The 13,566-nt window shown below is 41.8% G+C and overlaps 1 protein-coding gene and 1 pseudogene across 5 annotated transcripts in view; one reads left to right on the top strand and one right to left on the bottom strand.

The window, feature by feature from the left end:
• FNIP2 (folliculin interacting protein 2) overlaps nt 1–13,566 on the bottom strand; it is a 131,945-nt gene that overhangs the window by 15,726 nt on the left and 102,653 nt on the right. The window lies entirely within an intron of this gene.
• LOC111762405 (U6 spliceosomal RNA) lies at nt 2,189–2,288 on the top strand (annotated as a pseudogene).

Below are 13,566 nucleotides of genomic sequence, written 5' to 3' on the forward strand. Positions count from 1 at the left end.
TCTCTAAATAGCTGAGGGCCTTAAATGATTTCAGCAGTCAGAATGAATAATTCCTTTCTCTACTTCAGTCAGCCAGTCTCTCCTGGGGAATTTACTGAAACCATCTTTGGACTTCCTGCTTGTAGCCCGCCCTTTGGAATTTGGACTTGGCAACCTCCATGGTCACGTGAACCAATTCCTAAAATAATTCATATTATTTACAAACATACAGACACACACACACACACACACACACACCCCTTGTTGGTTCTGCTCCCACGAAGAACCTTGACTAAAACAATTTTACTGAGGCTCCCTTTTACATGACATGTTATCTTTTGCAGCTTTCAGAATTCTCTATCTTTGGCATTTGACAGTTTGGTTATAATATGCCTTGGAGTGGGTCTATTTGGGTTTATCCTGTTTGGAGTTTGTTCATAATCTTGATGTGTATATTCATGTCTTTCATTAAATTTGGTAAACTTTCAGCCATTATTTCTTTGGATATTCTCTCTGCCCCTTTCTCTCTCTGTTTTTCTTGAACTTCCAGAATACTTATATTGGTATGCTTGATACCCAGAGGTTCCCCAGGCTTTGTATTAGTCAGCCAAAGGGGTGCTGATGCAAAGTACCAGAACTCTACTGGTTTTATAAAGGGTATTAATTTGGGGTAAAAGCTTACAGTAACAAGGCCTAAAGAGTCCAACTCTGCGGTCACCTCTCGGGCTGAAGTGTGGTTTGCTGGCCTGGCGAGGGGAGCGGCCACGGTAGGCCTAATTCCGCTGCCCCCATAATAGGGTGGTTGGTCGGGCCCACCGCCACCCCTGAAGGAAGCTCGGCATGGGCGCAGAGTGCCCTCGGGTCTCCCCTTCTCGGCAGCCATGCTTCCGCAGCCGCCCCTCCTCCCGGATGGCGCCACACGATGCCTTGTGGGGTGGCACCCTTCTTCTTCTTTCTCCCTGCACAGGCACAGGGCGGAAAATTCCAGTCTGCCCTTTTCCCCTCCCCCGACAGCAGCAACAGCCAGGTGTGGGCGGGAGACTCCAGTCTGCCCTCTACCCCAGCAACAGCAGCCACCAATCCCTAAACCCTGCCACTTCCCCCAGCAACAGCAGCCACCAGTCACTAGACCCTGCCACTTCCCCCAGCAGCAGCAACAGCCAATTCCTGGTCACCACCCCTCCCCTGTCCAGTACCGCCCACTGACCTTTCTCCGGCAACCAATCAGAACAGGGCGTGGCTTCGACCAATCAGCCTTCCCCAGCTCCTATAAAACTGTTGCCTCTCCCTCAATAAAGTGGACTTGCGTGTTTACCTTGTCTCCGCGGTAGTTCTTCTGCCGTGCGCCCTCCAGTCCTGAGAGCCCCCGACAAGGGCCTGGCCTCCCTTGTCCCCAGTTCGTCGCCTGCTTCGCCGGGCGACCCCGTCAGCCGAACCACACAACCCCTGTGAGACCGACCCCTCGTCTGCTGCCGGACCGACCCCTCGTCTGCTGCCGGACCGACCCCTCGTCCCAAGCGGGACCGATCCCTCGTCCCAAGCGGGACCGACCCCTCGTCCTGAGCTGGACCGACCCCTCGTCCGCAGCCAGACCCCACCTCTACCGACCGAGCAAGCCGCCGCACAACTCTTTAGGTTACTTCCTTGCTACGTGTTGAAGCAATATGGTAGGTGACATCTGTGAGGGTTCAACCTTCCTCTTCCCTTTTAAGGCTCCATGGATCCAGCTTCTTCTGATTTCAGCTGTAGGCTGGCGTAAGGCTCAATTCTCGGGGATTCTCAGTTGCTTTTTTCTCTTTAGCTTCAAACTCATCTCTCTTCCTGGGGCCTCAGCCATGTCTATGGAGCTCTCTCTCTTCCTGTGTTCTTCTCTGTGTATCTATTTCCAAGTTCTTGATTGAGCATCCATTTACATAGCCTACCAAGGGAGTGGGGACTCAACCCTGCATTCTCTAATGACATGGCAGTCAAAGCCCTCATCTTGATTTAATAAAGTAAAAGTGAAACCTCTGAATTTAATACAATCAAAGGGGTATCACGTCCAGAGGAACAGACCAGTTTACAAACAATCAATATCTCTTTTTGGAATTCATAAATACAATCAAAATGCTACAGGCTTTGCTCACTTTTCTTTATTCTTTCTCCCATCTGTTCCTCAGATTGGATGATTTTAATGGTCTTATCTTAAGTTCACTGATTCTTTCTTCTTGTGCTCACTTCAGCAGCATATATACTAAAATTGGAATGATACAGAGAAGATTAGCATGGTCCCTGTGCAAGGATGGCACACAAATTCATTATTCTTTCTTCTGCCAGCTCCAATTTGCTGTTGAACCCCTCTAGGAAAGTTTTTATTTCTGCTACTATGGTGTTCAGCTCTATGTGGTTCCTTTGCATAATTTCCATCTCTCTGTTGATATTCTTTATGTGTTCATCTACTGCTTTCCTAATTTCCTTTAGTATTTTGTTCATGTTTCCTTTAGCTCTTTGAACATATTTAGGACAATTTTTAAAAAACGTTTGTCTGGAATGTCCCAAATCTGATCCTTCTCATGCATGGTTACTAATACTTTAATTTTCTCCTTTGCCTGAGTCATCACTTCCTGTTTCTCTGTAAGTTTTTGTAATCTTTTGTTGAAAGCTGGATACTTTGATATTTTAATGTATTATCATGGAATTTTGACACTGAGGCAACTGTTCCTTAAAGCTTATACACAGCTAGTGTTATGACAGAGCTTTCCTTGAATATCAGGAACTAGCCAAAATTTAAAAAAAAAAAAAAAAAAAAAAAAAGATTGTAGGAAGGGAAAAAAGAAAATACCTTTTCCAGTCATCGCAGATTGCTCCCCTTCAGGGCTTATCCTTATCATGAGTTTAGAGAAGAGCTCCTGGCCAGAGCTTAGAGGCTACCCTGATCCTTCATGCACATATCTTGTCTTGGGTATGCATATGACCCTAGGAATTTCTCTATTTATATGCATACAGATGTCCCTTTCTCCCTTAGGAACAGTTTCATTATGGTCCTGGGCACTGTACTGCACATCCTAGAGCCCTAGCAATTCCTTGCCCTAGGGCAGCATGACTTAACTACTCCCGCAGCATTCTTTAGGAGAGCTCTTTGAAATGACTTCTATACACAGGGTAAGTTCTGCACTGCAAGTCCCTCAGGTCACCTAGACTGGACCAGACATAATGTGTTACCAGAATGTGGTACACGAGGGTTACTCTGCTCTCTCCAGAATCAGAACCAGGGAACTGTTCTGGGAGTGGAGGCCAGAGGGTACCATGAAGTCTTACCACTTTTAAGTAGCCTTTTTCTTGATTTGGCACTCACCCTGTTCCTGCAGCCCTTTTAACTATTTCCTGGAGCTTTGAGAAAGATGTTTCTGCCAGTTCTTGCTGGTTGTTCAAAGCAACAGCTTACCTTAAGCCAATATTTACTGGCATTCCTGATGTTTGGGTTTTGAATGAAAATCTATTTGAAGGAAATACTAAATATTAAAACAGTTTCTATTTAAAATGTTTGGTGGAAAAACTTTATGAACATTAGGGATACATGTATACATTATTTTCCTTTTCTCTCTTAAGCTGTAAAGAATCAATTTCAAAAGAAATTTCTTGCCCACTGAGTTGGCCAAATTCTTTATCAGAATGAGTACGCAACATGTTTCTACTTTCTCTGTAATTTGGGACCTCCCAAAGTGCTGCCCCTATCTTGGTGGTTGGAGATTGAATCATGACTCCCACAAAAGGCATGTTCAGGTCCCAAACACTGATCCTGAAAGTGTGAATCCATTTGTAAATAGGACCTTTGAAGATGCTATTAGTTAAGGTGTGCCCAAATTGAATGAAGGTGGATCTTAATACAACATAGTTGAAGTCCTTATAAGCGAGGGAAATTGGACACAGGAGAAACCACGTGGAGCAGCCAGAAGCTGCTAATCAGTAGAACCCTCAAGAGAAAGGAGATGCTGCAATATGCATTGCCATGTTTCAGAAAAGCCAAGGAACTCCACAGATTGCCAACCAACAGAAGATACTGACACTGGGAGGAAGCAAGTCTTCTATTCTAGCCTCTGAAATCATGAGCCAATAAATTCCTATTGTAAAGGCAACCCATTGCATGCTGTTTGTTTACAGCCAGGAAACTAATACAATGTCCCTCCTGCATACCCATACTTCACTGAGAGCATCCATTCATAACTGCGGTAACACACAAAGGTCCCTAACACCTTCCTGCCACCTTCTCCAGACCACTGCCATCCAGACCACTGCCACCACAGTTTCTTTGGCTCAGACAACTCAGAGACTTATGACAGGGACTGGAGGATATACACTGGAGATCAGTAAAAAGCTGTGGATGACTGGGTAGATAGCCAATCTGTCACAGCAAAGAGGTAGTAGCAATATCCCATTATCGTTTTTGCCATGCTCTACTCACATGAGAAGTTAGAAACAATAATTTACTCAGCTCGACCTTGTCAATATCTCATTTATCCAAAGTACTCTCCTGTGAAGATTTCACGAGACTGATTAACAAATGGAATGCTTTCTCTTATGGATCTTTAAAGTCTGTAGAATTTTCTTGGCTATCATATCTTGTTAAATCAAAAGAATAAGCCTGGTTAGTTCACAGCCACTAAACATTTGTGGATCTGTATCCTGGGAGTATTAAATGCCCACTACATTGCAATTTCAAGGTTCTAGGGCAAATCTCTTGAGATATAAAACACACTGTCTTGACTCATACACACATGACTTCTGCTTAACTGAAACTTCCAGGAACAAGAAAGGTCTCCAAGGTTTAAATAGTCATAGGATCTGTGGTTCTGGTAAGTAAGAGCAATGATAAGACAAGTGCTGAGAAGGAGAATCTCACTCATGATAATGGTAACGATAAGACAGGCAGGGCTCAGAAGCTAGACAAGATTGGATTTGAAAGCTTACTAACTATGGGACCTTAGCAACTCATTAATCTGGGCCTCAACTTGAAGATTGATAGAGGGTCATTTAGAGAATGAAGTGGGTAATAGCAGCATAGAGGTGGGGGAATTTCTTAAAGTGCTTAATATAGGCTTAAATTAAGTGATAGGATTTAATTTAGAGTTGCTGTGAGATTTAAATGAGAAAAATGTGAATGAAACATAACACTGTACCTACATTTATTTGATATTCAAACATAATTTTGCTTTCCTATACCATCCCCTCTCTGTATTAATCATATCCACTAAACTCTCAAACTCAGAGTTCATGGACAGTGAGACTGTGGACAGATGATTTACTGTCCTAATTATGCACTTCACCTAAATCCTCAAATTTCCTAAAATACTACATTATCATTTTCCCTTATCAACTCAAAAACCTACTCTAGCACGTATCACCTGAACAGTTAAGTTCAAATTTCTCTTTTTGATACTTAAAGCTCTTCATAGTCTGGGTCCATCTCATCTATACATATTTACCTCCCGAAGTTCTCCAAGAAGAACTCCCTTCTCTGGGCTGTACCCAGGTCTTTTCTGCTATCTTTAAATTTTACAATCTTTAAAGAGCCCAGACAGGTCCTATCTTCCCCTGTGAGGCCTTCCCACATTCTTTGCTCTTTCTTTGACCTTTGAGAGCACTTACTGTCTACATCATTCATTTTGACATTTAAAATGTCTTAACTTGTCCCTTTTTTTAAACATTTATTTTATTTATTTCTCTCCCCTTCCCCCCTGTTGTCTACTCTCTGTGCCCATTTGCTGTGTGTTCTTCTGCATCCACCTGCGTTATCCGGTGGCACTGGGAAACCACGTCTCTTTTTTGTTGCATCATCTTGCTGCGTTAGCCTTCTGTGTGTGTGGCGCCACTTCTGGGCAGGCTGCACTTTTTTTTCCCACATGGGGCAGCTCTCCTTGTGGGGTGCGCTACTTGCGTGTGGGGCACTCCTATGCAGGGGCTCCCCCGCATGGCGCGGGAGCACTGCGTGTGGGCCAGCTTACTACATGAGTCAGGAGGCCCTGGGGATTAAACCCTGGACCCTCCGTATGGTAGATGGATGCTCAATCAGTTGAGGCACGTCTGCTTCCGCTGCCCCCCACCCCAGTTGTCTGCTCTCTGTGTCCATTTGCTGTGTGTTCTTCTGTGTCTGCTTGTACTGTTGTCAGCAGCACCCGGAATCTGTGTCTCATTTTGTTGCGTCATCTTGCTACATCAGCTCTCTGTGTGTGCAGCGCCATTCCTGGGCAGCCTGCACTTTTTTCACACTGGGTGGCTCTCCTTACAGGTCGCACTCCTTTTGTGTGGGGCTCCCCTATGCGGGGGACACCCCTGCATGGCATGGAACTCCTTGCACGCATCAGCACTGTGCATGGGCCAGCTCATCACATGGGTCAGGAGGCCCTGGGTTTGAATCTTGGACTGCCCATGTGGTAGGCGGATGCCCTGTCCATTGGGCCAAGTCTGCTTCCCCCTTAACGTATTCTTGACTTCACGTTTGTCTCCTCAGTGATTTTATAAGCAGCTCAAGGAGAGAAATCATAGTTTATTGCTTATAACAAAGTGCTGGGCATGTGCTAAATATCTAACACATGTTGGCTAAGTTGAATAATTCTCTATTCAGATTTATTTATTTTTGGATTCGACTCAGTTCCTATTACGGTATCTCCACAATTATAAACATTTTTCTCTCCCATGTACTACATTTAAATGGTAACATTTCACATGACTGTCTATTTGCAACTTGATTAGGAATAGGAAAATACTATTAACACATATATGCTTCTTATAACTACTTATTAGCTGATCATCAAGATTTTTCCTGTGGGTAGGAAGAAACACAGCTCTGTTCTACAGATGGGAACACTGAAGCCCAAAAACATTATTAAGCATCTTGGCATGTCAGAAACAGAATGAAGAAACTCAAGCATTTCCGACTTTTAGTTCAGTGGGTATGCCAAGTCCTCCATTACAGAATCCTAGGACCTCATCAAGAGTGGAAATCCCTCAGAAGATAAGACTGTAAGGAGTGGGATTTATTATCCAGAGGAGACAAAATAGCAGCCTCTATTTAGCACTTTGTTAAGAAACTCCCCCACCTCTATGCTGCTATGATTATCCAATTCATGCTCTAAATGACCCTTCTATCAATCCTCAAAGAAGTCTCAGCCCACAAGTGTATTACAGACAACAGGAATATAGAAAGGCTTCTGTACTTGTACCAGCTCTAAAACCTAGTTATAAAGGTACATATTTAACAATCTGGAATGAACCACTGGACAGCCTACTTAAAACACAAAGGGAGCAGGTCATTTATGATGCAGGTAATTGGAAGCAACACCTTATTCTCTTGATCTTTCTCTGAAATACTCTGAATAATAAAACTTAAGGTTCTATGGCTTCAACTGAGTATCAATTTGTTAAGCATTCTATATAAATTCTGATGAGTTTATAATTTCATGAAACCAAACTTGAATAAGAGGATGGTGCATGATAAAAGCCCTTTTCACAAAGATTTTCACCATATTTTACAGCACCATGACTTAATAATATTAGCCTTTATACGGCTTCAAGAAAGGCCTTTAATTAGTCACACAAAGAAAATGGGGATGATTAATGCAGTGAAGTTCATTTTCTCAGGATTTGCTCTTTATATCCTCAGATCCTCTTTTTTATTCTTCCAACTCCTTAGGGGAGAACACCTACCTACATAACCACATCCTCCACCAACTTGGAATTGAAGATTTAAGCCACTTGATAGTCCTGGACAACCCACCCCAATCTGGATGGCAGAGAGCGAACACACAAGGACTGCAGATATGCATGGATTGCTGATGAGTGAGCCAAGGATTAAAATAAACAAACAAACAAACCTTCAATTTTACATCCATCCAGAGAAGAGAAAGTTGGTTATGAATCACTATGTTTAAACACCTCCTCTAGTCTGTAAAATCACCCAGAAAATTGTCTTGAATTAAATGTTGAGCATCCAGACATTCTTGTCAGCAATGTTAGCAGGAGAAGGACTAACAGGATCTCCTGCTCTGTATGTAAGAAGAGTCTTGCAGCGATTAGTGCGTCCGTCTACCATATGGGAAGTCCGCAGTTCAAACCCTGGGCCTCCTTGACCCGTGTGGAGCTGGCCCACGCGCAGCGCTGATGCGTGCAAGGAGTGCCGTGCTACCCAGAGGTGTCCCCATGTAGGGTAGCCCCACGCACAAGGAGTGCGCCCTGTAAGGAGAGCCGCCCAGTGTGAAGAAAAGTGCAGCCTGCCTAAGAATGGCGCCGCCCACACGGAGAAATGACAAAACAAGATGACGCAGCAAAAAGAAACACATATCCCCATGCCGCTGACAATAACAGAAGCGGACAAAGACGTCGCAGCAAACAGACACAGAGAACAGACAACCGGGGTGGGGGGGGGGGGGAAGGGGAGAGAAATAAACAAATAAAAAAGAAGAGTCTTGACTCGATTATCTGGAAGAATCTTCACTTCCCTAAAAGACCCATATTATCCCCTGCACCTCCTCCTACCTTCCTGCCTGTCATTTAACTCACCCCTGATTGCCTAGCTCCGACATCAATTCCTCCAGGAAATCCTTTCTCCACCCACCCTGCACACAATGCCACAGAATCCACCTCAGTCTTTACGGCTTATTTATGTCCTCATATTTTCTATTAGACTTTAGACTCTTGGTGAGCAGGAGCCATGTCTTCTCTCTGGCTGTTCAGAAGAGTTTTTTCTTTGATGTGCTGTCCTATTTTTGAGTGTTCGTATTTATCCTACCTGGGAGTCAGTGTGCTTATTTAATCTGAAAAATTCCCAGCCTCTTTTTCTTTGAATATTGTTTTCCCTTATTTTCTCTAATCTTTCCTTCTGAGTATGCTATAAAATCTTCTCATTTTAGCCTCCATGTCTCTTACTTGCTCTTCCATATTTTTCATGTCTTTCTTGTTACACAGCTGCATGTAAAGAGAGAGTTTCACTAATAGCCATCATTTCATAACTTCTAATTCCCTTTTGCTGTATTTTATCTGCTCTGATCTTTAATTTTAACCTTTGAATTCAATGACCATATTTTTCAATTTTAGAAGTTCTTTTTAGTTCTTTCACAAATCTAAATAAAAATGTATCACATTATCCTATTGGTTCTTTAAGGTTCCAATTATTTCTCTTATCATTGTAACCATTTAAAGCACAGTTATTTAATAGTTAATTCAGATTGTTCTAGGAGTACTAATTTTCCTGCTTGTATATGCTTTCTCTCCCTCATGATGGTCTCCTGGTATATGGTTTATAACTTCTCAACATGAGCCCATCTTGCTAGACTTTTATTTGCTAGTTTGTTTTTTCTTATGTTTCATGAGCTCTTGGTTGTGAAAGTGCCTACAAAGTGGTTTGCTTCCTTCTGCCAGAGTCCTAGGGGTTTCAAAACTCTTGGTTTTTAATGTTTACTTCTTGGGTGGGGATTCCCAAGTCACTCAGGTAGGCTAGATCTGGATCCCAAATCCACTTACAGCACAGGCCTGGCGTTTTGATTTCTTATGAATGACTTTATTTCCCTCTACCCAAGTCTCCAATTTGTTTCTAGCGGCTTCATTACATGTGGCTGGAATTCTAGTTCTCTCTTCATGGAGAGGCGGCTGTTGAAACTCCAGGCTTTATGCAAGGGGCTCGTTCCTGGTCCTAAGCCTTATGTGTGTGCAAACCGCATCTCGTCCTGAGGGTGGATCTTGGGAAAATCTAGCACCCACTTCCTAAGATCTGGATCCAGACTGAAACCTGCATCAGCCCATGCTTACTGCTCTGGATTTGATTTCTTTTTGTTTCCGGCACAAAAGGATTTCCATTTCCTTCAAGCACAGGTTTTAAAATAATGGGGCTGGGATGAACATGGAAATATTTTATCCATCATTTCTACAGTTTTAGAGGGGAGGGTTGCCATCTGCATCAGTTTAGTACAATGTGTTGCTGGAATCCTCCCACCTCATATCTTGCTTACTGCTGTAGCACATAAAAGGTACTCAATAAGTATCTTTCAATAAATAAATACATTTTCAAGTCATGGCTCTCCTCCTCTCCCCCAAAACCCATCTCTAGCCTCCCCCACCCAACACTGCTACCTAAACAAGTCTGCCAGACCACCTGAAATGCCACCATTAGAGATTTCTAGTGTATCAAGCATACTTTTAACACATGAAAATAGTGGCGGTAGTAATAATTATGTATATCTCATCATAATTTTGTAAGCATTTGTTTATCAGAAAATTCTTCTCTTGGAACCAAGTTCAACATCAATCATTACAGTTTTATGAGTTGTAATACAGTAGAGGAGAGTAAAAGAATATTCGTCCTTTTGGACTATGGCATGTTGCTGAGGAATCCTGGCAAGTATACCAAGGTGGGGGACTCTGAGAAGTCCAAAGATCATGAAGGCATTAGGTACTTGGGGACTGAGGGAAAGAGAGAAGGTCAAGCAACACAGAGGGTAGTGAGGTAGATGAAATGGCACAACAAACAAAATTTGATTTCCTGTGTGTTTGTGCCTGTGGCTGTACCAGGTTCACTGGACTGACACCAAGGGTCAGTCTCTAGCTTTGAAGATACAGCGTACAACCTCTGCAATGGCTTAAATGTCCGGCTGGTCATGTGTTGAGGAGAGACATAGTTTAAAGGGACTCAAGGTCAAAAGAGTTAACAGATTAGAGTTATGTAAGAATGCCTGAAGTTCCAAAATAAAATGAGAGAGTGATGGTAGCTTTTCGCAGAGAATGGAATAGACGTCCAAATATTTTGTAGGTAATGAAAAAACTAAGAAAACATCAAAATTAGACATGTCAAATTCATAAATGATGCAAAAGAAATGAAGTCTAAGAGACCTATAAGAAGTTTTTACTCTCCTTTAGGTAAAAAAAATGAACACAATGAGCCACAGGCATCAGGTTTAAATATATCACTTCTCTGTTTTATATTTTAAAGAAAAAGACAATTTATTTTTCTTTAGTTGAGAAGAAGTAAACATAGCAACCATCATAGTTTTACTAGTAGTAATAAACATACTTCCCCACCCCCTACCCCTGAAACCCAGTTTTATGGGAAATAGTCAACTAACATTAATGAGCACTTTCTATATGCCAGGTGCTAGGGAGAGAAAGGAAAATAAGTCCCTGTTCTCTGCCTCAAGTGCCTGTAGCCCTTGTGGGAGAAAGAGATGTGTGAAAGAGAACAGACATATGGTGAAGTGTGCCAAGGGAGCCTGGAGGTAAAAATAAACTGAGTTCTACCTGAGGGCGCTGGAATGGTTTCAAAGAAGCAACATTTGAATTGGGTCTTCAAGAAGGAATGGAAGTTCGTTCAACAGCATCCTGAGCAAAGAAGGCAGAATGTAAAACAGGTAAAGAGGTTTGAAAAGAGGAGGCTCATTTAGAAAACGGCCAGCAGTATGAGAAGAGATATAGGGACGGGTGGATGGCTGAGTATCTGATGGATGTGAAAGGGACAATCCCAGGCAAGTCTATACTATACGCTTTAGAATAATGTGAAAACTATTAAAGCAGAAGAGCAAATGAAGACATTCTTGTTCTGGGAAGAGTCTTCTTGTGACAATGTGCAAGATGACTTGCGGTTGAGGGGAGGACCGGAAACTGGGACACCACCAGTTGGGAAGGTTAAAGGGAACTTAAGAATGCAATCACAGTGAGGAGGGGAGAGATTCAGGAAGAATTCAGAGATAAAAATTAACAGGATACGGTAAATTAGTGGAATTCGTGGTATCCAGAAATTAGTATTTTTTTTCAAATATTTTTTAACCACAGCCCATAAGATATATTTTCCATCATGACCCAGTGTATTTGTACATGTATGTATAATACAAAGGTTTCACTAAAAAATAGTAATCCTAATTACATGTGATGAATTTCAGTTCTATTCTGTCATTTAAAAGCATATTTGTGGGAATGGATGTGGCTCAAGTGGTTAAGTGCCTGCTTCCTACATGGGTGGTCTCGGGTTGGGTTTCCTGTGCCTCCTAAAAACAGAAGAATAGACAAGAGACAAACAGGTGAAAAGGCCAACTCAGGACAGCCAATGTGGCTCAGCGGTTGAGCACCAGCTTCCCACATACAGTACTTAAAAAAAAAAAGCATATCTGTTAAAGGAATAAAACATTTAAAAAGCAGTACTGTACAACATATGAACCCTACTATAAACAATGGACACTAGTTTATTAGTATAATAATAAAAATATTTTTTCATGAACTCTAACAAATACCACATTAATGCAAAGTGCTAATAACAGGATGGTATATGGGGGTTCTAACTCTGCATTGTATGAATGGTTTTCTTGAAATCTACAACTTCTTTAATTAAAAAAAAAGTAAATAGTAATCAAAACCAAGTTATGGGTCATAATACATAGTTTTTAAAAAATCCTCTGTAAGCAATTCCCAGCCTAGAAGTGCTGCATTTAGGGCTGTAGGCGCAGAAGACAGTGCTTTAAGTCCTAAGGTATTGTGGAACTCACTGTGCAACACAGGGTAATGAAAGCAACAAGAAGCGTTCTCAAATAGCAGATTTGTCCTACACAGATGTTTCCTTTGCAACTCTATTGATTTTAAGGTTGCTGTTGACCTAAGGTACTTAATGTTGTCTGTGTTAAGTAATGATTTATTATTTGAGATGACGTGCTGTTTACTGGTTGATTACACTGCACGGCTTAATAAAGTATTTGTGAACATAGATCAGAGCCCCTGGCTCCCTATGTGTACTACTGATTTCCACTTGATATTTCAGCAGTCAATCTGTTGCTACTCTTAAAATTAAACAGGGGGGCAGATGTAGCTTAGTGGTTGAGCACCTGTTTCCCATGTACGAGGTCCCAGGTTCAATCCCCAATACCTCCTAAAAACAAGACAAAACAAACAAAAGAACCCAACTTTCTTGGGAAGCATATGTAGCTCGGTGGTTGAGTGCCTGCTTCCCATTTCTGAGGTGGATTAAGAATCCAACTCTTAATCTTTTGTAGATTAGCCTAAAAAATACCTGAAGCCCAGTAAAATAGGTCTGGATTTGTTTAAACCATCAAACAAGATGTTTTTATTTTGGTCTTGATGACCCCACCCTGCAGAGTTAGAGCTGTCTGGCCTGTTGCTTGTGGTATCACAGGCAAAGGGAAAGTGGAACCTTTCAGCACTGAATGAATGTGTATTTGGATTCCGTTTCCTCATCTCCAGTAGGAGTTTCCTGAGAGCGGCAAGAACATGAACTAGTTAGGAGAACTTAAATACATCTGTATATACCTTTCTTAATTCTGACAGAAATTTTCAGTTTTGCTAAATTAATGGTTGACATTCTGTTCTTCACAATTAAAACCAAATTTATATTGCTTTATAAATTTATATTGCTTTTTACAAAGCATGTTCTCATGTGTTATTTTAATAGCTAATATTTATTGGGCATTGTGTATGTGCCAAACGCTGTGCTAAACACTTGATAAGTACTATCTCAGAGAATCTTCAAACCAACCTATGATATAAATACTCTTTTTATGACCATTTTATATAAGATGAAACTGATGCTTAGAAAATTAAAGAAACTTGACAAGGCCACAG

The sequence above is a fragment of the Dasypus novemcinctus genome, chromosome 1 (genome assembly GCF_030445035.2).
Source record: "Dasypus novemcinctus isolate mDasNov1 chromosome 1, mDasNov1.1.hap2, whole genome shotgun sequence".
NCBI classification, from domain to species: Eukaryota; Metazoa; Chordata; class Mammalia; order Cingulata; family Dasypodidae; genus Dasypus; species Dasypus novemcinctus.